The sequence below is a fragment of the Crinia signifera genome, chromosome 3 (genome assembly GCF_055691185.1).
Source record: "Crinia signifera chromosome 3, ASM5569118v1, whole genome shotgun sequence".
NCBI lineage: Eukaryota > Metazoa > Chordata > Amphibia > Anura > Myobatrachidae > Crinia > Crinia signifera.
Genome location: NC_139219.1, coordinates 293,691,313 through 293,701,308, shown reverse-complemented (window position 1 = coordinate 293,701,308; position 9,996 = coordinate 293,691,313). Strand labels below are relative to the sequence as shown.

The following is a 9,996-nucleotide window of genomic DNA, read 5'->3' as shown; positions in this document are numbered from 1 at the left end:
ATCTGTCCAGGCGGCGGCCGTGCATTCAGTGGGGCAAGGTTTGCCTGATCACTAGGCAGCAAATATACACAGCCTAGTGAGCAGGTCTGAATGATCTCCTTAGTACTGCTATAGATGCCCAAAGACATAGATACATACCTCCCAACTGTCCCGCTTTCCGTGAGAACGTCCCATTTTTTGGGGGACGTTCCTGTGTCCCACCCAGGGCTGGTAGTGTCCTGCAGCGGGGGTTGCAGTTGAATAGATGCTGTGTGCATGCGGCGGAAAAGGGGTGTTGCCTCACGGGAGCATTACGACTATAGGACATTCCCCTTTTCGCTAGGTCTTGTGCCTATGGCATGCAAGAGCGTCCCTCCTCAGGGGGCGTGGCCTGGCCGGCACTGAGAGCGGGTGCGGGGAACGTGAGCTCCGTAGAAATCCTGCTTGTAAATCCTACCCCGGGACCTGCTGATGATCTTTATGCACCTCAGCTTTCATCAGAACCGCTCCTGTGTCTCCTGAGCTGTCTGCATCTCTCTTAGCTCGTTCGGGGAGTGCTGGTGGACTGGCCTGGCCTGCTGTGCCTCGTGCATCTTCTCCAGCAGCGAGTGCCATTTTGGATTCCCCAGCTGCCTTGGCTGAACGGAGGAGTCCCCAGTCAGCGATCTCCGACATTTGGCTGTGCTTTTGCCTCTGGTCGGGGGGCTCGGCGGGAGGGGGCGTCTGGAAGTACTCCGGGGTGTAGCGGAGAGAGTGACAGCTGATCTCACTGAGACAGGTCGCTCAGCCGCACGGAGGGAACGGCGCTGCCCTGCCTGCCTGTCTCCTGGACTGGGGTAACTATATAGACCTGATCTTGTGCTGGGTACAGCGGCTACATATGGTGTCTGCTTTCTGGAGCCTGCGGGGTCAGCTCTATACCTATTACACACCACTTGGTTTTGCTTAGGGGACGCTACAGCCAGATATCCTGCTGCTACCAATATCCCTAAAGGTTAGGTGGTGTGCTAGCCACCACCATACTTCAATCTACTAAGCCTCCCTTACAGCAGCCTGCCTACTTATCGCCTGACGGATAGTCTGGAGGTGTGCACTGCTGGCGCAGGTATGGAAGCACGCCTGCAACAAATTCTTCAGGCTATATCTGCCTCGGCTGATAGACTTGCTGGCAGGCTTGATGATGTCCGGAAGTTAACCCCTTCTATTTCTTATGTCTCGGACGAATACCCTTTTGTGGCTGGAAAAATTCTGCATCAATATCCCGCGTCTGCAACCCCTATGACTCCTATACCTGTTCATGCCCTGGAGGCTTTTCCGAGGATGGATCCTGCTGGCTCTGAAAGTACCTGGTACCCCATACACATCCGCATTGCTATGGCTATGTCTTGCCAAATATCTCTCACTTCTCCTCTATTGACAACTCTACAAGTCTTCACTTCGTTATCTGACTACCCTTGCTGTACTTCTGCGAGTCCCCAAGGGATGAGATATGGGTCTTCTACTATACCGCGGCCCATTCATGGCACCGAAAACTGGCCGGACTAGACTCTGCACTATAAAACTCTGGAATGCCCACTTTATCTCTTGTTCTAATTTGCTATTTTCTCAGCATTACACTGTCTTATTCATAACCTGTCTGTATTTTCTTGTTGTCACAGAAAATATATGTATAGTATACACTTGAATATTCTATGCAAACTGTGCATATCTCCTGTAGGTGTGCTGGCCTCCATCTATCCTAGCTTAAGATCCTTTTTCCATTGCCCTGAGTTTTCACCCGACAAATATCCTGTTCATACGGGGGGGGGGGGGTAGGTAGTAGAAGGTAGGATTTATAGTTAGTGGGGAGGGGTAAGGTTTAGGGCTCCAGGTATACCTCAAGTTGGGTGTAGGTAATACAGGGTGGGGGGTCTTTTTCGGGTGGGTTGCTTTTGGGGGTTAGTTTGTGTTTATTGATTCTATATCCTTCTTCTTTAGGTGGCTAGATATATGCTATCCTAGTTTAGTCTTAGTCAGTACGGGCACTGCAGGGACCTCAAGAGCACCGCAGACATTGGGCGGTATTCAATGAGAATACCTGCGAGGTGCAGCGAATCCTTTTTAAGATTCGCTGCACATTCGCCACGTTCCGGAGCCTCGCCGGCTCCGGTATTCAACGTTTCAGGGGCTCGCTGCCCCTGACTGGTGAATATGAGCTCCTGCGGCGAATGCCGCAGGGAGCCTGAGGACGGTGGCAGGCAGAGAGATGGAAGTCTCTCTGCCTGCCCCAGAACGTTTGTGGGGGGGAGGTGGGCTCCCCGGGTGCCAGGCAGCACAGGATGCCCCCCGGGGGTGCCAGCAGGGGACCGTATATTCACTATACCCGATCTTATCGATCGGGTGCAGTGAATATATGAATATGTAATGAGCGGCTCGGCTCCGGCGCCCCCTGCTGGCTGCTGTGTAAAAAAAAAAAATTTTTTTTTTAATTAAATATATATTCATGTGCTTACAGCACATGAATAAAAATAGCATGCCCCTATTTAGAATAAAATTCCTGATTTTTTGACACCAAATGTAAAAAACAAAACACTTTATTTTAAAAGTTCACATTCCACTTCTCCATAAAAAGATAGCGATTGCTACTCGGTGAATCATGGCGAAAAAACCTTCAAATGTATTCGCCATGTGGTCATTGAATAGGGTGATTCACCGTTTTAGTCCAAAATTCGCCAAACAGCACAAATTCGCCATAAAAACATGGCGAATCAGGCTCATTGAATACCGCCCATTATATACATAATGGGAGGAAACAAAGCGCTCTGCTTCATATTTTTTGCTTTATTGTATGCCTTAGTTAGGACATATGCTGTGTGTATCTGTGCCCGATTGGCGCCTTCGGGTACTGGTGGACTACAGCTTTTAAACTGTGCTGTTATCTGTATCTTGCAGGTGAAACATTAACCCTTACTGCTTTATTACGTGTATGTGCCCCTGAGATATCCTGATGCACTAAGTGTACAGCTCTGACTTCACTGCTTTACTGGCTATCTTTTTCTATGTTTGGGTTGTTATTGTTGACTGTGCAAAAAAAAAAAATCTTCAATAAAAATTATTGAATTTAAAAAAAAAAGAGCGTCCCTCCTCAAAGTTGGGAGGTGTGTAGATATATATATATATATATATATATATATATATATATAACATCTACCTTTTTTTTTGTTATAAAATGGTGTTAATAGGTATTAATATAATACCTATAAGGCTTTTAGAAACTTTACAATACTCTGGTTACATCTTCTGTTTTTACAGAAGCTACAAATAAGAAAAGAAAATAGCTGCTCTAGAAATATGTTCTGGATCAAAATCAGAACCTGCTTTGGAAACAGAACATTCCATATCTTCCTCTAGTGGAAAAAGCCTGGGTCTTAAATCCCTTTGTAGTTTTATCTTCTCTATTAAAAAAGGCCCGAGACATCCATTAAGTGAATGCTCTAAATTGCTGTGGCAGCAGGCAGGTGTTGTGTGTTCCGAATGCTTCTCTTAGACAGGCAGTCTGTCTGTTAGAGACGCATCCGGAACACACATTTTCATTCTTATTTTGAGAAAACATTCACTTACACTATGGGGGTTATTCTGGTTGATTACCTCTCAGGGCCTGCGAATGGAGGGTACACAGTAACCTCCATTCGCAGCCTAGTGGGATCCACCCACATCAATTGATGGTCGGCGACCATCGAATGATGGTGAAGGTGCACACATATAAAAGTGGCTCTGAAGTCACATATGCGGAGTCCCCCTGTATTTCTTAAACCAGCACCCAGTTCAAACCAGCCAGAAGGTTAATGCCACAGCCAGGCAGACTTTTTTTTTTTTATAAACTCCCATAGCCAAAGCATCAACCTGTGGGTGGTCAGCCCTGGCCGGGACCCTGGGGGACGCATGTTATGAATTTTTAACATGGGCATCTATGAGCGGCTCCCGCCGTACAGCGCAATGTTAAAGGTTACTCTCAGTCTTGGGGAGGGGTTGCTTGTGTAAACAAGCAGACCCTCAGTTTCTGTTTGGATTTTTATTTTTTGACCTGTGGATTGCCTACATGGAACAAAGAGGATGCAATGGGATGGTGGGTTTGAATTCTTTTGACAGGTATCCTATGGATTCTACATGGAGAAGAGGACAGGCCTACGGTGGACCCTACAGGTAAGTATGTATATGTGTGATGTGTATTTTAACGTTATACTTTATTTGTTTGATTAAAGCAGCAGGCGCCGGAAGGCTGGGAACCATCAGGGGATAGCCGGCAGAGGGGTGTACCTTTCTGACTTGGCGAAACCCCACCGCACTCCATCAGCTCTGTATAATGTATAATGCTCATGCATAATGCCCAGCAACACCGCTTACACATAATGCCTGCAGTAGCAGTGCTGCTTCCACACATAATGCCCCACAGAATACCCACAGTAGTGCCACATGTATAATGCCCCCAATAGTGCTACATACATAATGCCCCCATAGTGCCACATGCATAATGCCCCCCATAGTGCCTCATGCATAATGCTCCCCATAGTTCCACACGCATAATGCCCCCTGTAGTGCCACATACATAATGCGCCCTGTAGTGCCATAAAGACAGAGGAAGTCGGCAGTGCTGCAGCCTATACTGTATCTTCTTGCCCAGCTGCGGCAGAGGAAGCACAGGGGGGATGGAGCTGCCTGGAGCCAGCGGAGGGAGGGGGGACCTAGCTTCCACTGCTTCATGGACAAAGGTGCCACTGCTGGGCGGAGGGGGACAGAGACAATAGGGATACTGAGCTCCTGCTGTCTGGCAGATGGGGTGGTGGAGCTCTTGCAGTGGAGCTCTTGATACTGGGACCTGGAGCCAGGCAGAGACAGGGACTGAGTTACTGGCTGTAAGCAGTAGCTCCCTGGTAGTGGCCTGCACGCATGCCACAGTTTTTTTTTAAAATGCTTAAGTGCGGCGGCAGGCCACATTGCCTCCCTTGGGCCCCGGTGCACTGCACCAGCTGCACCACCAGTAGTTCCACCCCTGATCAGATCAATGAGCAAGAATGTCCCTAATTATTGAATTTCAACAAAATTTTAGACCTTCTTAGGCTGCCTGCTCAAGGCTGGTTCCATGAAGATGCAGAAGTATATCAAGAAGATCAAGAAGTTGGCAAAAAATGTTCAGTTTCAGATTCCTGTATACCAAACTGGAAACAAGCTTATGACTCCATACATCTAAAACTCCCTTCATACAGTACTTCCTCCCGCCCTCTACGGTCAGCCAACGACCGTCAGCTCTCCTCTAACCTGGTCACTGCTTCTCATGCTTGAGTTCAAGATTTTGCCCATGCTGCATCCCTTCGGTGGAATGCTCTCCCCTCCCCGACATTGCAAAGCTTTAAACGGGCACTGAAAACTCACCTGTTCTCTGTACACTGCATAATCTAATCCTTAGGCTGCTCCTCCAACCCCCTGCCTCATGCCTTGATCATCTCTGCTTTGCTTATATTCTGTCAACAGGCCACCTGCCACTTTCTTGCACCTCATGTTATCTGACTGTCCCCCTTTCCCACTAGATTGTAAGCTTTTCAGAGCAGGGCCCTCCTCCCTCTTGTCATCATAGCCCTCTTCTTCTCACAATTCACTTCCTTCTCTCTTCTACTCAGCGACCATCTTTGCGCGTATACTCCCCTGCTGGAAAATGCTCATCTCCTGCCTATGGCCGCCAGCCCATAGTAGTACACTGACTACTCCCTTGCTACATATAGCTAAGCTGTATTGTATATTGTATTGTGGTGCTCTTTGTTACCTGTACCTTTTTTTGTTATTTATTTACTGTAGTGTTAAGTTTTGTCTCACTGTACTGTTCTATTGTATGCTTTTTGTACGGCGCTGTGTAACACTTGTGGCGCCTTATAAATAAAACTTGATAATAATAACTTGCTAGTGGAAAAATGGTCACCAGATACTAAATTTACTTATTTTTGGAACAGGGGATATATTTGGATTCTTATATCAGGTTCAGATTAATTTGTCCTCTGATGATATACAGTATGATATGATATTAGATCTTCCTCTTCAAAGATAGTTGGTTAGGACCTGATGCACTTAGTGAAGAGTCAATAAAGTCCTGGAAACTCTGCTACATTCAGGTGCCTCTTTAGGTGAGGTGACCAATCAGCTGATTGGCCACTCACCGACATGTAATGATTTCTCTTAGTCATGGTGTAGGTTTCTGGTAAGAGGAGGAGAGGGTAAGGGGGTAGGTATTGCTGCTGGCTGCACCACATAAGAAGTCTCTGGCAAAGTTGATGATGTTGATTGCTTACAAAATCCATGGCCAACACCAGTATTAAAAAAAAATAAGGATTTTTCTTTCAGAGATGCCTCTGCTCTTTATGGCGACTATTTTCTTATCCCACATAGCATATTATTTTCCCTGCAGGGAAGAATTTATTTGAAAAGAAGCCACAAGGGTGATGTTGGCCATCTACCACTCATTGTGACGGTACAGCCCATGCTTCTGCTGATGAGATGTCCACATCAAGAAGTAATGGTCTAGAAAAAGCAGGCTGATGGAGGACTGGTGCTGTGACAAAACCTTGCTTAAATTGTTGGAATGTTAGCTGAACCTCTTTTGAGCAGTGCTGAGGATTGGTTCCTTTTATGAGAATGGTCATGAGGACAGCAATAATGGTTAACCCTTAAATAAATCTCAGACAGTAATTGGTGAACTCAAAGTATCGCTTGGATTGCTAGTGGGTTCAGACCAATTGATGATAGCCTGCACCTTCTTGGTGTCCATTTGCACACACAAACTGGAAACAATGTACCAAAGTAAAGGGACCAACTCCACTTTAAAAATGAATGTCTTATCCTACAGTACAACCTGTCAGACCCAAGACGTTGAAGCACTTTCTTGACTTGCTAGTAGTGAGCATTAAGTTTTGTGGAGGAGATAAGTATATTGTCAAAAAAATTATTACATAGAAGAACAGTACATTATGGAATATTTAATTTACATAGTTCTGATATACTGAGGGAGCATTTCATTAACCGAAGGGAAAAACCATTCACAATGTCCATCTCAAGTGTTGAAGGCCATCTTCCATTCATCTTCCAGTCGAATCAGATTATATGCTCCTCGTACATTTCAGATTTGATGGATACAGTAGCCTCCTTAACTGGGATCACATGAATGGAACACAGCCAGGGCCGGATTATAATGGAGGCACAAGGGGTCAGTACCCGTGGGCCCCCCTCTAGCTAGGGGCCCCCTGTGGTTGACACTTTTTTTAGCTTAAGATATTCTGCATGGGGATGGGGTAATGCTGCAGCTTCACCTACATGCCAATGTGACAATGATTAATGGTGCTGAGCATCGGGAGCCAATGCACACTGACTGCACAAGTGTGCTGTGCATTACTGGGAGTTGACTAAGTCCCATGACACTTTGCACCAGAGGGCAGAGGCTGAGAGGTTTGTGCTGAGCTCTGATTGGTGGAGCTCATTAACATGCTTCTCAGGCCCATGGAGAACAGCAGCAGCAGCTTAGTCATGGGAGGGTTTTTAATCAGAGGCAGCACTAGGACTGTGAGGTCTCCCCCTGCAGTTACCCATTGACCAAGTTTATTCTGCCTTTACTCTGTGTTTTGACAGTGTAATATTCTCCCATGCAGTTTGCAGCCAGTAATGACAAGTGCAAGGGGGCCCCCCTGTCTAAAGTACCCCGGGCCCCCCGAAGGCTTAATCTGGCACTGAACACAGCTGCATGTTTATTGATAGCCCCCGGTGTAGCTATTAGCCGCAGCAAATTACCGCTGCTAATAGGATACCAACATCTGTCTTTGTGGTAGTACAGTACTAAGGGCGAGATGTATCAAATGGAAAATGCGGTAAAACCCCGGTTTTACCGCATTTTCCAATGTATCAAAAATGATACCGCACTGAAGGGTATCGCCACTTTTGGGTGGCGATACCCTATAGAAGCCTATGGGCTTCTTTTAGCCACCCGCCGACGCAAACCCGCCGCATCGCCGACCCCCCCTCTGGCTTACCTTCCTGAAGGGTCCTCCTGGACCCTGGAAGGTAAGCCCTGCCTCCCCCTAGTGAAGCAGCCAGACATCCTTCCGGCTGCAGGGGGGAGGAGGAAGCGCCGGGGACAGCCTGCTTAGCTGTCCCCGGCGTGAGAGGAGAGCCTGGCGGCAGGGAGGTGACGGAGACCCCCCGCACACCAGAGTACAGGTATCGCGGGGGGCCTCCGTCACCGCACCGCGATGCCAGACGCATATGTTAGTACATATGCGGCAGCATCACGGCGAGGGGCGGCGAAGGGCGGCAATGTATTTTAATACATCCCGCCCTAACACCTTATACATTTATTTGTGTTAGTTTATTTTAAATCAGGTATTTTTTATTTAAGGCTAATAACATAAAATACAAACTCGTTAAAAATTAAAAGATACTTACTGGAACCAAGTGGTAATCCAGTAATGCTCATATGAGATAATTGTGACAATGTCATGTTATTACATTTCCCAAATCATACAATAACTTGTGGTTTTATCTACCAATAATGAAAGTAGCTTACGGTTATTACCGAAGAGGAAACCATAAATATAGCGTAAACATTCTTCACTGTCAGAATTGTTAAATGTTATTTTAATTGAGGAAACAGCGTCAATTAAAAGCCCAGAATTAAATTTAGAAAACATTATGAGTCATTATTGTGCATTTTTCCGTTTTCAACAATATTTGTATTTGTATCCTCCTCCCTCCTCCCAGCCATTTTGTCTAGTATTCCAGTGTCTGTTTTCACCTACTGTGCTCTCTGGCCATGTAGCCCGGAATTCCCCTCACTCGCGGCCAATCATATCTTCCAGCAGCTCTACTTAAGCTAGTCGTGCCATCATTATTGGAGGCTGGATCCACTCTTTGCCAATTACTGGCGTGCACATGACGATTCGATCGGCAGTTTGACCACTATTGGTCTTCAGGCCATAGGTCAACACATGAAAAGGGTCATGGTGAAAAGGTCAACACAAGCAATATGTTGACATTGAAATGGTCGACGTGAATCTTTCTCTTTTTTCTTTAAAAAAACCTGTGTTTTTCAGACTTTACTTTCCAAGTGGACATAGCACTAGATTATTATAGTGTTCTGAGCTTAGGGTGCACCGTGCCTGAAGCATGGCAAGCGAAGCAAGCCATGCGAGGAGACGTGGTACACTTATATAGGTTAGAAGTGTAAGGTCCACATGTATGTGATGCCCACTGCTGTCGCTTAGCTCAGTCATCCAGCTACCTCGGTATACCCGTTTGGCCCAATTACAGTAAATTAAAACAATTTTGTGAGCTGTGAAGTGATCAAAATTGACTAGAAATGAGTGGAAACTAATGTTATTGAGGTCAATAATACTTTAGGGGCAAAAACAGGCCCAAATTCTGTTATTTTAGCCATTTTTAGGATTTTTTCATAAAAATCCAGATCCAAGACCAAAACCCGCAAGGGTGGTTTTGCCAAAACCAATCCTCATCCAAAACACGAAGGGAGATCCAGATCCAAAACCAGAAAAAGAGGCCGCCGCACATCTCTACTCTCAAGCATGAGGGGTCCCATGCCCTCTGCCCATTAGAGCAGTTAGTAGGTCAAGCCTTTCTCCAGAGGTCAGTCCACACCCACTGTTTAGAACAGATACTACACTTGATCTTAGCCAAAAGGCTGAGAAGCGTTTAGCTCATGGGGGTCCTAATAAAGCAGATTTTTCTCAGATGTACAAAACCATGCTGCACTGCAGGTGGGGCAGATGTAAAATGTATAGAGAGAGTTAGATTTGGGTGGGGATTGTTCAAACTGAAATCTAAATTGCAGCGTAATAATAAAAAGCAGCCAGTATTTACCCTGCATAGAAACAATATAACTCAACCAAACAGGGCCGGCGCCACCACTAGGCAAATCTAGGCATTTGCCTAGGGCGCCGGCCACTGGAGGGCGGCATTTTGCCCCCGTGCCGCGGGGGTACCTGTCCT

At 46.3% G+C, this 9,996-nt stretch overlaps 1 pseudogene; it reads right to left on the bottom strand.

Moving 5' to 3' along the window:
- Window positions 1–9,574: 9,574 nt before the first annotated feature.
- Window positions 9,575–9,700, bottom strand: LOC146066101 (U2 spliceosomal RNA; annotated as a pseudogene).
- Window positions 9,701–9,996: the final 296 nt, after the last annotated feature.